General features: G+C 38.0%; 1 long non-coding RNA gene across 1 annotated transcript in view; it reads left to right on the top strand.

Annotated features, from left to right (window-relative positions):
* The window catches only part of LOC125253377, a 57,535-nt gene that overhangs the window by 17,572 nt on the left and 22,030 nt on the right, over window positions 1–17,933 (top strand). The window contains exons 4-5 of the long non-coding RNA XR_007181426.1: window positions 5,837–6,078; window positions 14,100–14,183. This is a non-coding gene — a long non-coding RNA (uncharacterized LOC125253377). The remainder of the gene's footprint in view (window positions 1–5,836; window positions 6,079–14,099; window positions 14,184–17,933) is intronic.

Genomic DNA, 17,933 nt, shown 5'->3' with positions numbered 1-17,933 from the left:
TAATCTCAGAGACTTCAGTTTATAGAGTCAGATCCATATAAAGAACGCCCACCCGTCCGCTGATGGTCAGGCATGTTGTAATTCATGGAAAGAACCATCTCAAGGGAAAGGGATCAGCTTCACAATGGTCTTAAAGGGATAGTTAACTCAAAAATGAAAATTCCCTCATGTCATTACATTTCTTGAATTTGGTGAATTTTTAAGAAATTTTAAAAAGACAAAAGTATCTTAAAAGCACTCCGCACAATTTCCAAGTCGTCTTAAAGGTGTAATGTGTAAATTTTAGCGGCATCTAGCGGTGAGGTTGCGAACTGCAACTAATGCCGCACACCCCTCCCTTTCGAAGAAACTATGGTGGCCGTCTGGCTGATACAAGACAAAGATGTCGTCATCTGAGACAGCAGAGAGTAGCCTGTGTGAAGCAATGAGGTTTTTTTCTTACTTCTAACAAAGAACGGTCTCTGCTTCTAAACAGACTACTACTACTACTACTACTACTACTACTACTACTACTTTGCTGTTAGGTCACATGATAATGACAATATGGCCAATGTAGTACATCTACATTACATTCATACTACACACAATCATACTATATAGAACATACTATTTTAGTGCTTGCAAAGTAAGTACTTGTTCAAAATAAGTAGCCTAACTAGGCCTACTCAAATATGCGATTTCGGATGCAGCCATTGTCTGATTCTTGAGTGAATCGCTTTTTTTGAGTCAAATGTTTTCAATGAATCAGTTTAACCAGATTTCAAACCCAGTTTTGAATAATTCGTCATGAATCAGACTTATCCGGTTCTTGAGTTCAACTTACTGTAAACATGCTGAAGTGGAATATTTTCAGTTAATAACTTAATTTTAGTTTTTTCTTTACACAAAATCATATGTATGACTTCTACTGAATGATCCTTTAATGATGCTTTTGAATCTTGAAAGCTCCACTTCCCATTCATTTCAGTATAATTCTTCAAAATGTATCCTTTTGTATTCCACGGAATTAGAAAGCCATACAGGTTTGCAACAACATGAGGGTGAGTAAATGATTTTTCATTTTTGTGTGGACTAATCCTTTGAAAGTACAAAAAAAGGTATTTCCAGTCTTTTTGTTCAATGATTAAAAGACAATTACTCAAAAGAGAAAGTCGATTTAGGTGACATCTCATTAAATGTACATAGCGATTACTGATGATGTTAATCTTTTAAGCAGGGCGAATATTTCATTAATGTTTAAATAATGGAAAATTAAAGCATGCAAAATTTAAGGATCAAAGCTCAAAGGTATATCGTTTTAAACTTCTAAATCTAAAACCACACCAAGTCTTCAAAGATTTCAGCATGGACAATGACAGGAACATGATCAAACGTGTCAGGTGGGCATCTTCGCACATGTTGTTGCAGTTATTTGAAAGGTTCCCTGTTTTCATTTAAACTCAAACTCTATTTAGGGATTTCTGTTTTCATGCCTTTCAAATGGTAATGGATCTCTTCAAAGTCTCTCTATCGCTCATTAGCAGAAGTTCAACATAAAACAGAGTGTAAATGAGAGAGAAAAAGGGTGAGGAATTTATTATTATTATTTCTACCTTAAGATATGATTTTCTGGTGCTAATACAAAGGATGAAATAATTTTCAGACTTATTATATCTGGAATTTATTGGGCTTAATTTTTAAGTTTAGCACTGTTTTCCCCCCAGTGGCTGTAGAGGTATTTAATATTCTACAATCTAGAGTAAAGTCTTCATTAACGGTGCTTCCTAAGGCAAGCAACACTATTACTGCTCATACTTAGGGTATTTTAACAAAACCCTAACCCTAAGTTTTAAATGGCATATAACTATTCCGAATGATCAGTCTTACTATTTTGGCCTGGCAGATGATAAAAGAGATGAAATAATCTAATAAACTTACATTGAAAGAGGGACCTGAGCCATATATAGAGACTAGCGATGCCTTGGCAATCACCCACAGTATAGTGACTGTGACTTTTGTGACATTTCCATGGTTTGTTATTACATATAATCCTTGTAAATGACATCTAGAACTAAGGGCTATATGAATATGAGAAGGACTGCAGTTATAACACAGTTCCTCTAGGAGATGAAAGTAATTTTTTTTCTTTTCTTTTGAGTGACAACATTCTAACCAGCATCCCTCTTCAGTTGACCTTCTCAAACGAGTGCCTGTAACCAAAAGTATGCAAAAGAGGCAGAATGGATAAAGGCAACAGATTGTCATCCGTCACAAGATAAACCCCCAGGTTTACCGTGCGATCCACGATTCTTAGCAACAGAAGTCAAAATGTAGTTTCTGATGAGTATAGATTACATAACAACATCTGGCTAATCCTCGACCTACAGGCACACAAGCATATTTTTCTCTAATTAGATTTATTTGCTGCCTTTGTTTGATTCGTCTTTACCCCTGGCATTTTGCTCCAGAAGCAGATGTCATTAAACATTCCCATTCCTGAGGAATGGATCCAAGATGATTTTTTTTTTTTTTTTAATGAAGGGATGGGGAGTTAGATGATGAAACATCAAGGGGGGCTTTACTTGATCATTGTACCTTTGAGGGTTAGTGCAAACCATCAACCAGCATGTCCTCTGTGGTGTTGTGATGGCAGAGAGGACATTTGGTGTTCTTGTCATTGTGGTCTCAATCATGTGACAAAACTTAAAGGGATAGTTCACCCAAAAAAGAAAATCTGTCATCATTTACTCACCCTCACGTTTTTCCAAATCCATAAGACTTTTGTTCATCTTCGGAACACAAATGAAGATCTTTTTGCTGAAATCTGAGAGCTTTCTGTCCTTCCATAGACAGCTACACAACTGACAGTTTGACGCTTTAATTTATAAAGAGATCGTAAAGCTAATCCATATGAATTGAGTGGTTTAGTCCAAATTTTCTGAAGAGACTCGGTCGCTTTATATGATGAACAAAGTAGTAGTTCTGTGGACGGTCATTGGAGGGACAGAGAGCTTTTAGATTTCATCAAAAAGATCTTCATTTGTGTTCCAAAGATGAACGAAAGTCTTACGAGTTTGGAACGATATGAGGGTGAGTAAATGATGACAGAATTTTCATATTTGGGTGAACTAACCCTTTAAAGTCTTCATTTATTTTCAGATTTCTGATTTCTATCTTTCTGATTGTAAGTTATCTGGTTTCCACAATAAACTGAATTGGTCACAGCACACAGGAAGCTTTGGAATGACAGGAAGAATGAATGAATGAACGAACGAACGAACCAATGAACGAAAAAACCAACGAATCAATCAATCAGTCAATCAGTCGTTCTGTCTGTCTGTTCTGTATACAGTGGGCATGGAAAGTATTCAGACCCCCTTACATTTTTCACTCTTTGTTATATTGCAGCCATTTGCTACAATCATTTAAGTTAATTTTTTTTCCTCATTAATGTACACACAGCACCCCATATTGACAGAAAAACACAGAATTCTTGACATTTTTGCAGATTTATTAAAAAAGAAAAACTGAACTGACCAATCACATGGTCCTAAGTATTCAGACCCTTTGCTGTGACACTCATATATTTAACTCAGGTGCTGTGCATTTCTTCTGATCATCCTTGAGATGGTTCTACACCTTCATTTGAGTCCAGCTGTGTTTGATTATACTGATTGGACTTGATTAGGAAAGCCACACACCTGTCTATATAACACCTTACAGCTCACAGTGCATGTCAGAGCAAATGAGAATCATGAGGTCAAAGGAACTGCCTGAAGAGCTCAGAGACAGAATTGTGACAAGGCACAGATCTGGCCAAGGTTACAAAAAAATTCTGCAGCACTTAAGGTTCCTAAGAGCACAGTGGCCTCCATAATCCTTAAATGGAAGACGTTTGGGACGACCAGAACCCTTCCTAGAGCTGGCCGTCCGGCCAAACTGAGCTATCGGGGGAGAAGAGCCTTGGTGAGAGAGGTAAAGAAGAACACAAAGATCACTGTGGCTGAGCTCCAGAGATGCAGTCGGGAGATGGGAGAAAGTTGTAGAAAGTCAACCATCACTGTAGCCCTCCACCAGTCGGAGCTTTATGGCAGAGTGGCCCGTCGGAAGCCTCTCCTCAGTGCAAGACACATGAAAGCCCGCATGGAGTTTGCTAAAAAAACACCTGAAGGACTCCAAGATGGTGAGAAATAAGATTCTCTGGTCTGATGAGACCAAGATAGAACTTTTTGGCCTTAATTCTAAGCGGTATGTGTGGAGAAAACCAGGCACTGCTCATCACCTGTCCAATACAGTCCCAACAGTGAAGCATGGTGGCAGCATCATGCTGTGGGGGTGTTTTTCAGCTGCAGGGACAGGATGACTGGTTGCAATCGAGGGAAAGATGAATGCGGCCACGTACAGGGATATCCTGGATGAAAACCTTCTCCAGAGTGCTCAGGACCTCAGACTGGGCCGAAGGTTTACCTTCCAACAAGACAATGACCCTAAGCACACAGCTAAAATAACGAAGGAGTGGCTTCACAACAACTCCGTGACTGTTCTTGAATGACCCAGCCAGAGCCCTGACTTAAACCCAATTGAGCATCTCTGGAGAGACCTAAAAATGGCTGTCCACCAAGGTTTACCATCCAACCTGACAGAACTGGAGAGGATCTGCAAGGAGGAATAGCAGAGGATCCCCCAATCCAGGTGTGAAAAACTTGTTGCATCTTTCCCATGTGATATTTCAGTTTTTCTTTTTTTAATAAATCTGCAAAAATGTCAACAATTCTGTGTTTTTCTGTCAATATAGGGTGCTGTGTGTACATTAATGAGGAAAAACAATTAACTTAAATGATTTTAGCAAATGGCTGCAATATAACAAAGAGTGAAAAATTTAAGGGGGTCTGAATACTTTCCGTACCCACTGTATCTAATCAATCATTCTATTTTTTTTTTCTATTTCTGTCATTCTTTCTATCTGGCTATCTGCCTTTCTCTCTGTCTGTAAAGCTTGGTTGTAAAAGGTAAACAAAGCAGCTTAGCTTGTTGCTTGGTAAATAAAGCTGATCCTCCTCTAATTGTGAATCATTAGGTTTATGACTTTCTCAGAAAAGTTCCTCAAATTTAGCAATGAAATAATAGACCAGAATCTTTTAAATTTCACTAAAGTTCAAAGATCTCTGCTCTTCACTCTGAAATTTTGTGGAATGACATGATTAGATCATATTTATAGTCAGTCTTTTATATCACTTGGAGCTTATCGGGGTCTGAGAAATTCACAGTTGACAGATTTATTTTAAGTTCAAATATTTGAAACCTTGATTTGAGTCAGACTAGTTGGGATCCTGTCAAAGATAAGATCCCATCCAGTTAAAATCAAGACATATGCAGATGTGAGGAGAGAAGAAAGGAGGAGAGGTGAAGACAGTGATGGGAAGGAGCGATGCTGACATACGATAAAACTCCTTCAGGTTGAAGTGTAATGGGAGGCCAATGAAGCCTTGATAGCTTCAATTTTATGGTTAAGAGGAATGTGAAAATTTATCCCAGTGGCCGACAGATCGGAGCAAACAGCTGTCTCCCCATCTCTGATTCCAATCGTCCATGGAAAAAAAATGGGGGGAATACTGACTTGCTGAGACCACCGTTGCGCTGAAAGGTAGATAACGTTTGGGAAAAATAATAGCTTTCACGGCAGTGAATTTCACACATTAGCTCCGCAATGGAGGATTATCATCAGGAGCACAAGTCAAAGAATTTGCACCTCTTGTCACAGAAGAACCTGCTTTTGTCCCTTTTTCTTTTGTATTTGTCTTTCCCTCCTAATCTGTCAGACAATAAGATAAAGTACAAAACTTTAATGTTCCATCAGGGCACCCTGCAACGCGTCTCTGATGAGCAGACGGCGACAAACGTGACCCATCCTGATAAAAGCACAGACTCTGGAGACATGGGCCTGGCTGGAGCATCTCACTATCTCCCTTGCCATCTTCTAATAAAGTCAGTCATGCAGGGGGCATCAGTCTGAGCATTCTTGGCAAAGAGTCAAGGCTTGGCTTTATAGCATGGCCCTGTCTACTGGTCAGCGCTGTAACTACAGTACATGGTTTGCAGGTAAATGCATCTTACTCCATGAGGAGATTTTGTTAAATTTACAATTATAGAGTGAAAGCTGTTTAATTGTACTTTTTTTGCTGTTTTCTAGTTTCAGATTATTTTGTTTTTTATTTTAGATTTTGATTTAGTATTTTAGAGTTAAGTATTTTTTTTAATGTCTTTTGTAATGTTTTATGCAGTTAGATTTTTCTGCACAGTCTAGAGTTATTGCTATATACTTTTCATGTTGTAATGCAAGTAGGTTTTCAAAATTATATAATTTTACAGAAATTATTTGTGACCAGTGTTGGGGGTAATGCATTACAAGTAACTTGAGTTACGTAATCAGATTACTTTTTCAAGTAACTAGTAAAGTAACGCATTACTTTTTCAATTTACAACAAAATATCCAAAGAAGTAATGCAAGTTACTTTTTCACATTTATTGACTGACAGCTCTCCTGTGCCCATGTTGAGAAAATTAAAGTGCAGAGGTGTTGTGTGCGCTGTGTGAACATGATGGTTTACTCATCTCACCTGCACAAAAACATTCAGTACTCCTCAAAATAAATGAAAACAGTGAAATGCAATCTCAGAATTTTATGCAAACCTGTAATAGTTAACTATATTAAATTGCACAAATATACTTTATGTACTTAATATCACTTTATTAACCAATGTCTTTGCTGCTGACCTTCAATGATCCAATTCAACCGTACTAATAAGCACAAATTACTTTACATTTCACTTTTGGTTTGAAAGGGCTTTTACATTTGGCAAAAATATAACTTTTTTAGTTGTTATTAAGAAACAAACAAGCAAGCCAAGCCGAGATAAGAAAAAGTAACGCAAAGTAACACATTACTTTTCATAAAAAGTAACTAAGTAACACAATTAGTTACTTTTCTAGGGAGTAATGCAATATTGTAATGCATTACTTTTAAAAGTAACTTTCCCCAAAACTGATGGCTGTTGAAAATTATCCATATATTGTGACATTAAAAAGTTCTGTGGTCCCATTAGCAAAGGTTTCAAATCATGTATTTCCAGAGGGCCATTGAAATGAATGGGCATGCTCCTTGGCGTGCGCAAGAGCGTGAATGACCGGATTTGGTGCTCAATCATGGAGGGTCGGACTGTGGAATGAGAGTCCCGTCAACAGAGTGCAGAGATAATTGTGTACATGAGAGTGAACAGCCTGTGTCTGGTCACAGAGTGAGACGCGAGCGACGTTTAAGTGTCCCTCTGCATCCGCGTTTTACTGTCTCTGTCTGCCTCCATGTCTCCCCTGGCATCCACTGTCTAATTAAACGTGTCCTCCGGCAAGAAGCTGTCCACTTAACACCTTCAATTAGGAAGCACAGCTCCATCTGTACACACTGATGTGAGAGAGGATGTGGATTTTTCGGATGTGGCATTGACAAAGAAAGGGGAACTATTTTTAGTTTGTGTATCTGTGCTTGGGTTAGTGGGAAAGAAGCAGCAAGATAGGCTGAGACAATGAGGTGTCTACAGTACATGTACATGTAAGTGAGAGGTAGAACAAAGTGTGTGTTTGTGTGTATCTCTGCAGGACACATAGTCTTTGTAATGCACCGCATATCCCTCTGAAAGTCTTGTGAATAATTGACAGGTCATTATTTATTATCAGAGGACCGGCGCTGAGCTGCTGTACACGGCCCTGCTTCGTTAAGTCAAAGTAAATGAGCGAATTCATGCTCCAATTACTGTCTGGTGAATTTCCTCTCTTGAGCCGCTCTACAGGAGGAACCGATCGCCACAGCTGTTGCCGTAACTTTCAGAACACTTATTTACCATTATCTGTAATTAGGGAAGCTGTATTACCTGCTTATGAATGAATTCACATGGAGAGTCTGAACTAACATTTTCAGAGTACAAGGTTTTTCGGTTTTGCTGAAAAATGCAACCTGTTGAAAAATGAAAGGGAGAAATTGCAAAGCTCAACATGACAGTGACGGAAATTATGTCCAATTTTAGGCCTTTTCATTTGACTCACGCCATTCAAATTTAATAGAAATTTTTACTTAATTTATATGTATTTCTTTGTATTTAGTAATTACTTAACTTGCTTTTCATGGACCAATTTATTGTTGAATTTCTTTGAATTGTAGTTCAGTAATTTCCTCTTTTGTCATTCTATTTCAGATTCCAACTTCCAATTTGACAATTTCAGCTCATAAATAGAAAGGGAGCCATTAAGAATCTCATAAAAAGCCATTAAAAAAAAGTCCTAGCATTGGCTGAGATACATCACAGAAAGAAAAAAAGGACTTGTTAAACGTGGGTGTACAAACTTTACTGCCTCAGCATGCTTTTTTGTTAAATGTAAATTAGTTCTGTAAATAAGAACGGAGCCACCATGACAACAGGTTCCAGAGGTCTTGTTCCAGAGATTTGCAGGTTTTAACTTTTTCTGCTCCTTTTGTTTCTAACTTGTGTCTTGTTGCTTTGTAAAAAAGACATCATTAGTGAGCTAAAGTCGTGTGAAAATCACAAGCCTAGATGCAAACTGAACCAGTCATATAGTACTTTAACCAGCCTAAGATGGATAGTAAGTCTTCCAGCCTGGTCAGTCTGGTTAGGCATGTCTGAAATACAGTAAATCGGTTTAACCAGCTAACACTAGCAAATAACCTTAGGCTGGTTTGAGCCATTGGTTTAAGATTTTTATTTAGCAGGGTGTATATGTTATGCAAATTCTAGTAATACTGTTTAAAGGCCCATTCATACCAACAATGATAACTATTTGTGACCCTGGACCACAAAACCAGCCACAAGTCACACGGGTATATTTGTAGCAATAGCCAACAAAGCATTGTATGGGTCAAAATTATCGATATTAAGTAAAGATCATGTTCCATGAAGATATTTTGTAATTTTCCAACTGTAAATATATCAAAAATGCATTTTTTGTGAGTGGATATGCATTGCTAAGGACTTCATTTGGCAACTTTAAAGGCGATTTTCTCAATATTTGTATCTCGGCCAAGTTTTGTCCTATCCTAACAAATGATACATCAATGGAAAGCTTATTTGTTCAGCTTTATGGTTAATCAGCTTGATGTATGAATCTCAATTTCAAAAAATTGACCCTTATGACAGGGTCCAGGGTCACATATTAGCATCCACATCAGTGGACGATATTGTTCTGTTTATTCTAAGCACATGGTTGCCTGATGCTTTAAATGCTTGAGCTCATTGTAGCAGGATGTATTCTGATTGGCTGTCAGTGTTTTTATCATTAATCATCTGGATAAAATCATTCTGAAAGTGATTCCAGCTATATTATTTCTCTGTGCCGTTATAGTTATAGCTGTGGTGTGGACTAAAATCAACTTAAACCAGTTTAATCTGGTTTGCTGTCCTCCCAGCCTGGTCAGGCTAGTCTGTTGGCTAGTTTTAGAAGGATTATGGTCACTTTTCAGTTGGTCAGGTTGGAAGAACTGCTGGCCTGCAGGCTAAACGCTGGTCTGGCTAGGCTAGGAGACCTATGAAGCCTGCTCATATTTGACATACAAATTTCTAAGGCTTCTAAATTATCATTGTGATCAAAAGTTAAAAACCCATTGTACACAATATACTGATTGATAGTTTATACTTTTTTTTTTTAAAGGTGCCCTAGATTATGTTTTTAAAAGATGTAATATAAGTCTAAGGTGTCCCCTGAATGTGTCTGTGAAGTTTCAGATCAAAATACCCCATAGATTTTTTTAATTAATTTTTTTAACTGCCTATTTTGGGGCATCATTATAAACGCGCCGATTTTATGCTGCGGCCCCTTTAAATCCCGTGGTCCACGCCCACAGAGCTTGCGCTTGCCTTGAACAGTGCCTTAACAAAGTTTACACAGCTAATATAACCCTCAAAATGGATCTTTACAAAGTGTTCGTCATGCATGCGGCATGCATGCGTCGGATTATGTGAGTATTGTATACTGTTATATTGTTTACTTCTGATTTTGAATGAGTTTGATAGTGCTCCGTGGCTAACGGCTAATGCTACTCTGTTGGAGAGATTTATAAAGAATGAAGTTGTGTTTATGCATTATACAGACTGCAAGTGTTTAAAAATGAAAATAGCGACGACTCTCTTGTCTCCGTGAATACAGTAATAACCGATGGTAACTTTAACCACATTTAACAGTACATTAGCAACATGCTAACGAAACATTTAGAAAGACAGTTTACAAATATCACTAAAAATATCATGTTATCATGGATCATGTCAGTTATTATTGCTCCATCTGCCATTTTTCGCTATTGTTCTTGCTTGCTTACCTAGTCTGATGATTTGTTTGTGCACATCCAGATGTTAATACTGGCTGCCCTTGTCTAATGCCTTTTATAATGTTGGAAACGTGGGCTGGCATATGCAAATATTGGGGGCGTACACCCCGACTGTTACGTAACAGTCGGTGTTATGTTGAGATTCGCCTGTTCTTCGGAGGTCTTTTAAACAAATGAGATTTATATAAGAAGGAGGAAACAATGGAGTTTGAGACTCACTGTATGTCATTTCCATGTACTGAACTCTTGTTATTTAACAATGCAAAGATAAATTCAATTTTTCATTCGAGAGCACCTTTAATTTTTAGCAAGTAAAAGGACTTAGTATAAATTTGCTGTGAAATCTTTATTAAATAACTTTTGTAATATTTTTTGTAACTTTTTGTAATATTTCAAGAACTCTTACTGGACTGAAGCAACCTAGGTTTACTTGATTATTCATATATCATATATTTTTTAGAAAAATCATTAAAATGTATCAAATATTATACATCAGGCTTTTAGGAGGGTTTATTAGTACATCTAACACTCCAGAGCTTTGAACATAAAACTAAATATTTAATATAATCTAAATCAGACATTATTATACAAATTTTATGTAAGTAGTCTGCTATACTGCTATAAAAGTTCTCAGTGATTTACAAGCCATCAGAATTTCATCTTACTCTTTGGCCACATAAACATCTGCACTAAATTGCATATATTTGCATATATATTAGTTTGATTTGGGCCAACTGAGGTGTTTTTATCTCCTCAAGCCTGATGTATCAAATATGATACTCAAAAAAAAAAAAAAAAAAAAATGTCTAAAGGTGCAATAAACTTGATATTTAAAAAAAAAAAATAATAATAATAAAACATTGACTATTTCATATAAAACTAGGTTAGATTAGTAAATCAGCGTATAGGGTGGTTTAAGTTGGCTTTTCCAGCAGGGAGGGTCCAAGTTAGAAACTACTTGAACTTTTTTGTGTTGTGTTGTGTTGCTTGACTGCCATGTAACTATGTAGCAGCTGCTTCACTCCATAGTTTAATACAGTAACATCGGGCAACTCTGACACGAGTCATGCGAAATGGCTTTTATTGGAAAAGCCATCATCTGCAATTTATTCTAGAATGTGTGAGTGTTTATCTGGACCAGCCTGAAAGATTCAGTGTTTTTGAGCTAAATAAGCTACATTTATTATGTTATTTAAATGTATGCTTGGCAGCTTTAGTGCAGCTCCTTTCAACTTGATTGGGGAAAGACCGAAATCTGTCTTTCCCCAATCAAGTAGAAAGAAGCTGCCCTGGGGCAGCACCAAGATGGCCATCAAATGGATTGACTTGCTTAAAATGGAGTAGAACAGCACCTGATAGCTTATTAGCATTCACTCAATCAACTTTTTGTCTTGTCTGCAGTTCCTGAGTCTGCCTGTGACTGATCGAGAGATGGAAAGTTCTGGCAGGCATTGACACTCTGCTATATCTTGGCAACGGTGGACCTGAGGTTGCTGCGTCAGACCCGGCGCTCTCTGCACACACTTTTGTCTGTCTAATTAACACCTGTGTGTGTCTGGCTCCCAGAGACCCAGACACCTGTCCCCCCTGTTCCTAGAGCTGCTGTCAGCCCCATAATGTGTCCGTGTATATACAGAAGTGTCTGCATGGGTGGGTGGTACTGTAGATGGTCATCACACTTGAATCCATACAATTCTTGTTAAGTTTTGTAAGTCTGAGAAGAAAGTTACCCATAAGTGTACCAGGGAGCGGAGGTGGTAGCTGGACCGCATGAAAGCTCTTTGTTTTTTGTCGTTTGCTTTATGGTGTTGTTTACTGTGTCTGAGCAGGAGTGATAAACAGAAATACTGAGCGCAGGAGGTGAGGAAAAACAGGAGAAGCACACATCACACTTCTGCTGTTTCCTCCAATGCAGAAAGAAAGGCTTGGGGGGTTGCTGGGTTTGGGAACATTGTATTTTTCTTTTTTATTCATGAGTTTCTCTCTTGTATTATTAGCCATTCTTGACCCTCCTTTTTGTCCACTGCCAACCAACCTGGTCAAAGATCTTCAGAGACTTGGCAAGACCATGCAGTGCATCTTTTCAGATTTTTGATTTTTGAAGCTCATTTCTATAGGTTGTTTAACACAAGGTGGTCTATAATACCTGGAGATTGTTAGTATTCTTGTATATCTCGATGGCAGGACCCCCCAGAAGCATATGAGCATTTAAGCATCTGCCATCTGTCGTCCTTCATAGCTTTCATTTTTACAAAGTTTTTTTTTTTTTTTTAGTTATAGTTTTTGTCTATTGATGAAAATGTCCTTTAAATGTATACAGTATATTGCCATATCATATTCCTTCATTTAATCACACAAAAAATCCTCTGTTCATATGAATCCTATATAAAGTAGAAATTTTATTTATTTCATCTATTTCAATATATTTTTAGAGGATTTTTTTTGCTTTGTCACACACACATTACTGGAAAACAATAATAACTCTGACATTGACTATAAATTACAGATTTGAAATTCTTTTTAAATTTCTCTTTTAAAGGGGACCTATAATGCCCCATTCACAAGATGTAATATAAGCCTCTGGTGTCCCCAGAATGTGTCTGTGAAGTTTCAGCTCAAAATATTTATTACAGCTTGTCCAATTTGCCCCTATTTGGGTGTGAGCAAAAACATGCCGTTTTAAGGTGTGTCCCTTTAAATGCAAATGTAATGCTGCTTCCGGCCCCCGTTCCAGAAGAGGGCGGAGCTTTAACAGCTCGCGCTTCGGTTGCTCAACAACAACAAAGCTGGAGAATCTCACGCAGCAAATTGACAATTGTCAGTTACGGTGTTCAGCCTTATGGTGCGTTCACACCGGACGCGACTTGCGCGAATAAATCGTAGTTGGACGCTTGAACATTTTGAGTTTACTCGCTTCATTCGCGTGTGAAAATCCCTTCACAACAGACGCGAATTCACGTCATGAGAGGGGCTCTCCCGCTCCTTATGTGTCCCAGACTCTCCCACTGCTTTCTGCACACTTCCTCTGAATAAACACAACTTGTCAGTGGGGAAATAATTGTAAATTACAGCAAATAAGCTCAATTGGTTGGCTTGTAGTCTTAATATATATATATATATATATATATATATATATATATATATATATATATATATATATATATATAGAGCTCAAATTGAGTAAAGACCGTTTTTTACAACTTATCAGATTGTCCGATGGCCGACCGTTGGCTTGGTGTGTTCCTGCCTTTACGGAAGAAGTTACAACTTTTAGAATGCATCTGGACATTTCTGAATGGTTAATGGATACATTTATGTAGTTGCTGTGGAGTTCAAATCATCGACTAGCATGTGTCGTCATGTTAATCTTTTGTGCAAAACCAGCGTTAAATTGACCCTCGTTTTTGAAACTTCTCTAAAGCAGCCCATCATGGCCTCACCCCCTTTGTTGGGTGTTCCTGGGGGCAAAGTTTATGTAAATTTTTGGGGTTTGTGATGTCAACAACCCAGGAAGAAGCTTGTTGTAGTCCTTAAAAAGCAATTTCTTTAAAGGAAAATATCTCCCTTTGCATTGAATATTGAGCATCATAACTTTGTTTATGATCTAACAGCAACATTACACACTAACTAAAGCTAAAAAAGTGAAATCATACTCAAGGACCCCTTTAAAAAAAAAAAATCATTGTTCTCATTGTATTTTCATCAACAGTATGTTTTAATTTTTCGTTTTCAGAACCATGCAAATGCCATGTGACTACTCATTCTGGAGTCATAGGAAAATGATGTCATCACAGTGCTGACTGGCTGAAGATTGGTGGTAAGATTAGTAAAACCTCTGCTGTACATATATTAGTCATAATGTGGTGCACTGCTACATTTAAGTGACTGTCAGTGGAGAAAGATGCTGTTTTCTCTTGTAGATGCTATAGTTATGGCATCAAATAGTGGGGTATAATGGGGTCACGTTAACCAGCCAAGACTTGACTCCTTGATTTAACCTTCTTCATAACCTCAGTTTCCGTTTGGTCTACCTTTTAACTCACCTGCCTATATCCACAAATCCATTTCACTCAAGTAGGCTACGCCCTGCAGACACAAAGCTTTCATTTCCACCCTCTGTTTTGAAACGGCCTTCTCATCCTCTCACAAATTGAGTTATTGAGTTCACACTTCCTCCTCCTGCGCTCCAGCCTTCAGTCCGCCATCCTGCTGGGAGTCACCGTGGCTGCTCAAATCCAGTTCTCGTCTCTGCTCCCGTGGACAGCAAGAGATTATGAGCGGCAGTGTATCAGCTGAGCGCCGCTGCTTTCGCCTGCGCCCGTGCCACAGCACAGAATGAATAATTTAAAGTGCCAGCTCGGGCATGCGACGCCGCCTTTTCTGGACTATTAGCTACACAAGCAGCATTAGGCTCATCGCTGAAATATGCCGCTGTATCTCTCTCTCTTTCCTCTCACTCGACACATGTTACATCCCATACAGACAAGGCCAATCATAAACTTTCAAGGAGGAAAAGTTTGAGTCAGACTGGATAGCAGATGAACAGTGTTATTTTAGTATTATTGATATAATATAGTTTTTATTCATATTTTGAATGTTTTTATAATTTCTATTTTTAATTTTGTTGTTTTTTTTGTCATTTTTATTAGTATTTTTGGTAAGAATTTACAGTAAGGTCCTATTAGTTAATGTATTATTATTTGAAGAGAATAAAAAGTTTATCCAAAAATGAAAATTGTCATCATTTACTTACCCTAATTTGGTTTCAAACCTGTATGACTTTGTTTTGCGAAACACAAATTTTGAAAAATGTTTCAGCTATTTTTTCTCCATCCAAATCAACATTGGACTTATTGTTTGGACATTTTTCAAAATATTTTTTTTCATTTGTGTTTCATAAGTCATAAGGATTTGCAATGACATGAGGGGGGAGAAATGAAGACTGAATTTTAATTTTTGGGTGAACTATGCCTTTCAATAAATGGATTGTGAGGGCTTATGAACAATACACAGGTTTTTTTGCATTGAAAAACTACACACAAAAATAGTGCAACTATATAGTGAGTTCATCCCAGAGAGAAAAAGAAGAAGTGAGCAGGAACGAGTGTGAAAGATGACGTGATGGCGAAGTAGAGATGCTAGCTTTAATGAAAGACTGTGTTCAGGCTGAGGAGTGTAAGTCTGTCCGTGCGCTGACATTCGACATCCCCCTCTGTGACACCACCCTGTCAGAAAGAACAGACTGAAGAAGGAGAGAGCAGGAGCACATGCCATGTACACCCAGAAATGGGGAAAGAGAGACAAAGACAGATCTGGAGAACAGGCAGTCTTACATTTTAAGGAATAGTTCACTCTAAAATGAATTTCTGTCATCATGTACTCACACTCATGTCTTTCCAAACCTGTGTAACTTACTTTCTTCCATAGAACACAAAAGGAGACATTTGGCAAAGTGTTTGAGCTGCTTTCTTCCATGTACACTACAGTTTAAAAGTTTGGGGTAATCGAGATGTATGTATTTTTTTAATTATTACTTTTGTACAGCATGGATGCGTTAAATTGACAAAGTGACAGCAAATAAATTTGAATAACAGTTTATTTTAAAGAGATAAAAATACCATAATTTGCTATCCCATAATTAAGCTGTAATTGCTAGCTTCTGGTAACTAGTTCCGGCGTATGACGTAGGATGTAGGCGTAACGTAAACTTAGGTGAGAGTAGACCATAGACTGTAAAAAAATATGGACGTAGTGTCCGTGACGTCACCCATAGAGTTCTGAACAGCAGTTTTGATGCGTAAATGAGGCTGCGGCCATCTTAGCTGCACGTGACCGCACGTCACTCACGGATAACTGAAAATGGGCAAAGAGGCGGGACGAAGTTTGAGCCCATGCGACTTGTTGCTGAAACCACGCCCGCCCTAGCCATCTATCTTAGATACTATCTAAAATATTAATAAAGATAGCAATATCATTAGAAAGTACTAAAGGATTACTGTCAATCTACGGTGATTTTTTTACAATAACGTTATAGATGCTCCAACACCAGTAGGCTAATTAATTTGTGTGGGGTGTGCAAATAACACAAATCAAATGGGATTTCATACCTTTATAATGAAATAGAGATCGCGAGATGAATCCAATCCGTGGCACTTGGGTAAAATATATGTACAAGATGTATATCTCTCAAATGTTCTCTCAAACTAATGAGCACGTATCCAAAGTATAATTTTTCAAAATAGTGAAGCAGTTTTAGTTATATCCAAGCAGTGCTGTCGGAGTTGTATATCCTCCTGGTATTGTCATTGTAGTAAATCTCAGGAACAAAACTTTTAGCCAATGCCACGACGATCCAACAACGTGTGTTCCGCATGCGAGCACATGTACACAGACTGACATCTGTCTCGAGTATGCAGCAAGCCATATATTGTATAAAATAATACAGAAAAAAGCACAAATACGACTGAGATGCCAAATTCAGCGGCTGAAATGAGCTGCTGAGGTAACATGACGGCTCACAGACAGCAGCGGCATACCTGTCACTCAAGTGACCACGCCCTTAATTATGCAGAACTTTAATGCTTAATATAATTTAAACAGATGAGCTATAAAAAAAATTCACCCCCCTCAGAGTTGTCATGAAGGGCAAAATTCGCAGTATAGACCAAAACCACAATATGAACCAGACTGTAAACATGTTTTTTTCTGCTGTAAACTTGGCTAATTTAACATGATGGTCAATGAGATTCTGCTCACTTCTGCAGCCTGTCCCTAGCAGCCAGTCGATGAATTGCAGTTTAATTCACTTCCGTATTGGCTTCACGAGAAACAGGGGGAGGTTGCCGCTTGGAGTAGACGCCTCTCGCGGTTCAAACAAATAGGGCTGGGCAACAAACTCAAGCTCCTCCGACATTTCTCTTTAAAATTTCTCTAAGTAAGCTACACCTAGGGTGGCTTGAGGGTGAGTAATTTATGGGATAATTTTCATTTTTGGGTGAACTATCTCTTTAAAGGGTCTATAATTATGCAGTAGTTAAGCATTAGCACACTGCTAATTGAATGGAACATTACCTGAACATATACAGTAGTAAAGGCCATTATATATATGCATTATTTATATATGCATTATTTATGCATATATTATGCATTATTTGTTGTCTGGCTATCACCAGACCAAGCTCAATTTAAAATTGAACATTATTGTCTGGGGAGTCTGTATGTATTTTCTACGCAATATTATTCGTGTATTATTCACGCAATTAGATAGTCCTTCAACCAATCAGATCAACGATCCGGGTGACGTACTTTGCAGAGCGACGCGAAAACTCCAGACAGGTTTAGTTTGTAGCATTAATCAGCGGTTTGCAGAAGCAGCAATGGCATCGAGCAATTTTTGCAGGTTGTGCAAAAAAAAAACCATGAAAGTGAGTGGTATTTACACCCACTCGAGCGAATTGTTTGCTAAACTAAAGAAGTCATTCAGCATCGTCGAGAGGTTAAAAGGAATTGGATTGACGGTCGTGCGAGAGACGGGTAGATCAGATAGAGTTTGCAATCGGTGTGTAAC

The sequence above is a fragment of the Megalobrama amblycephala genome, linkage group LG18 (genome assembly GCF_018812025.1).
Source record: "Megalobrama amblycephala isolate DHTTF-2021 linkage group LG18, ASM1881202v1, whole genome shotgun sequence".
NCBI classification, from domain to species: Eukaryota; Metazoa; Chordata; class Actinopteri; order Cypriniformes; family Xenocyprididae; genus Megalobrama; species Megalobrama amblycephala.
This window is presented reverse-complemented; position numbering and strand designations above follow the sequence as displayed.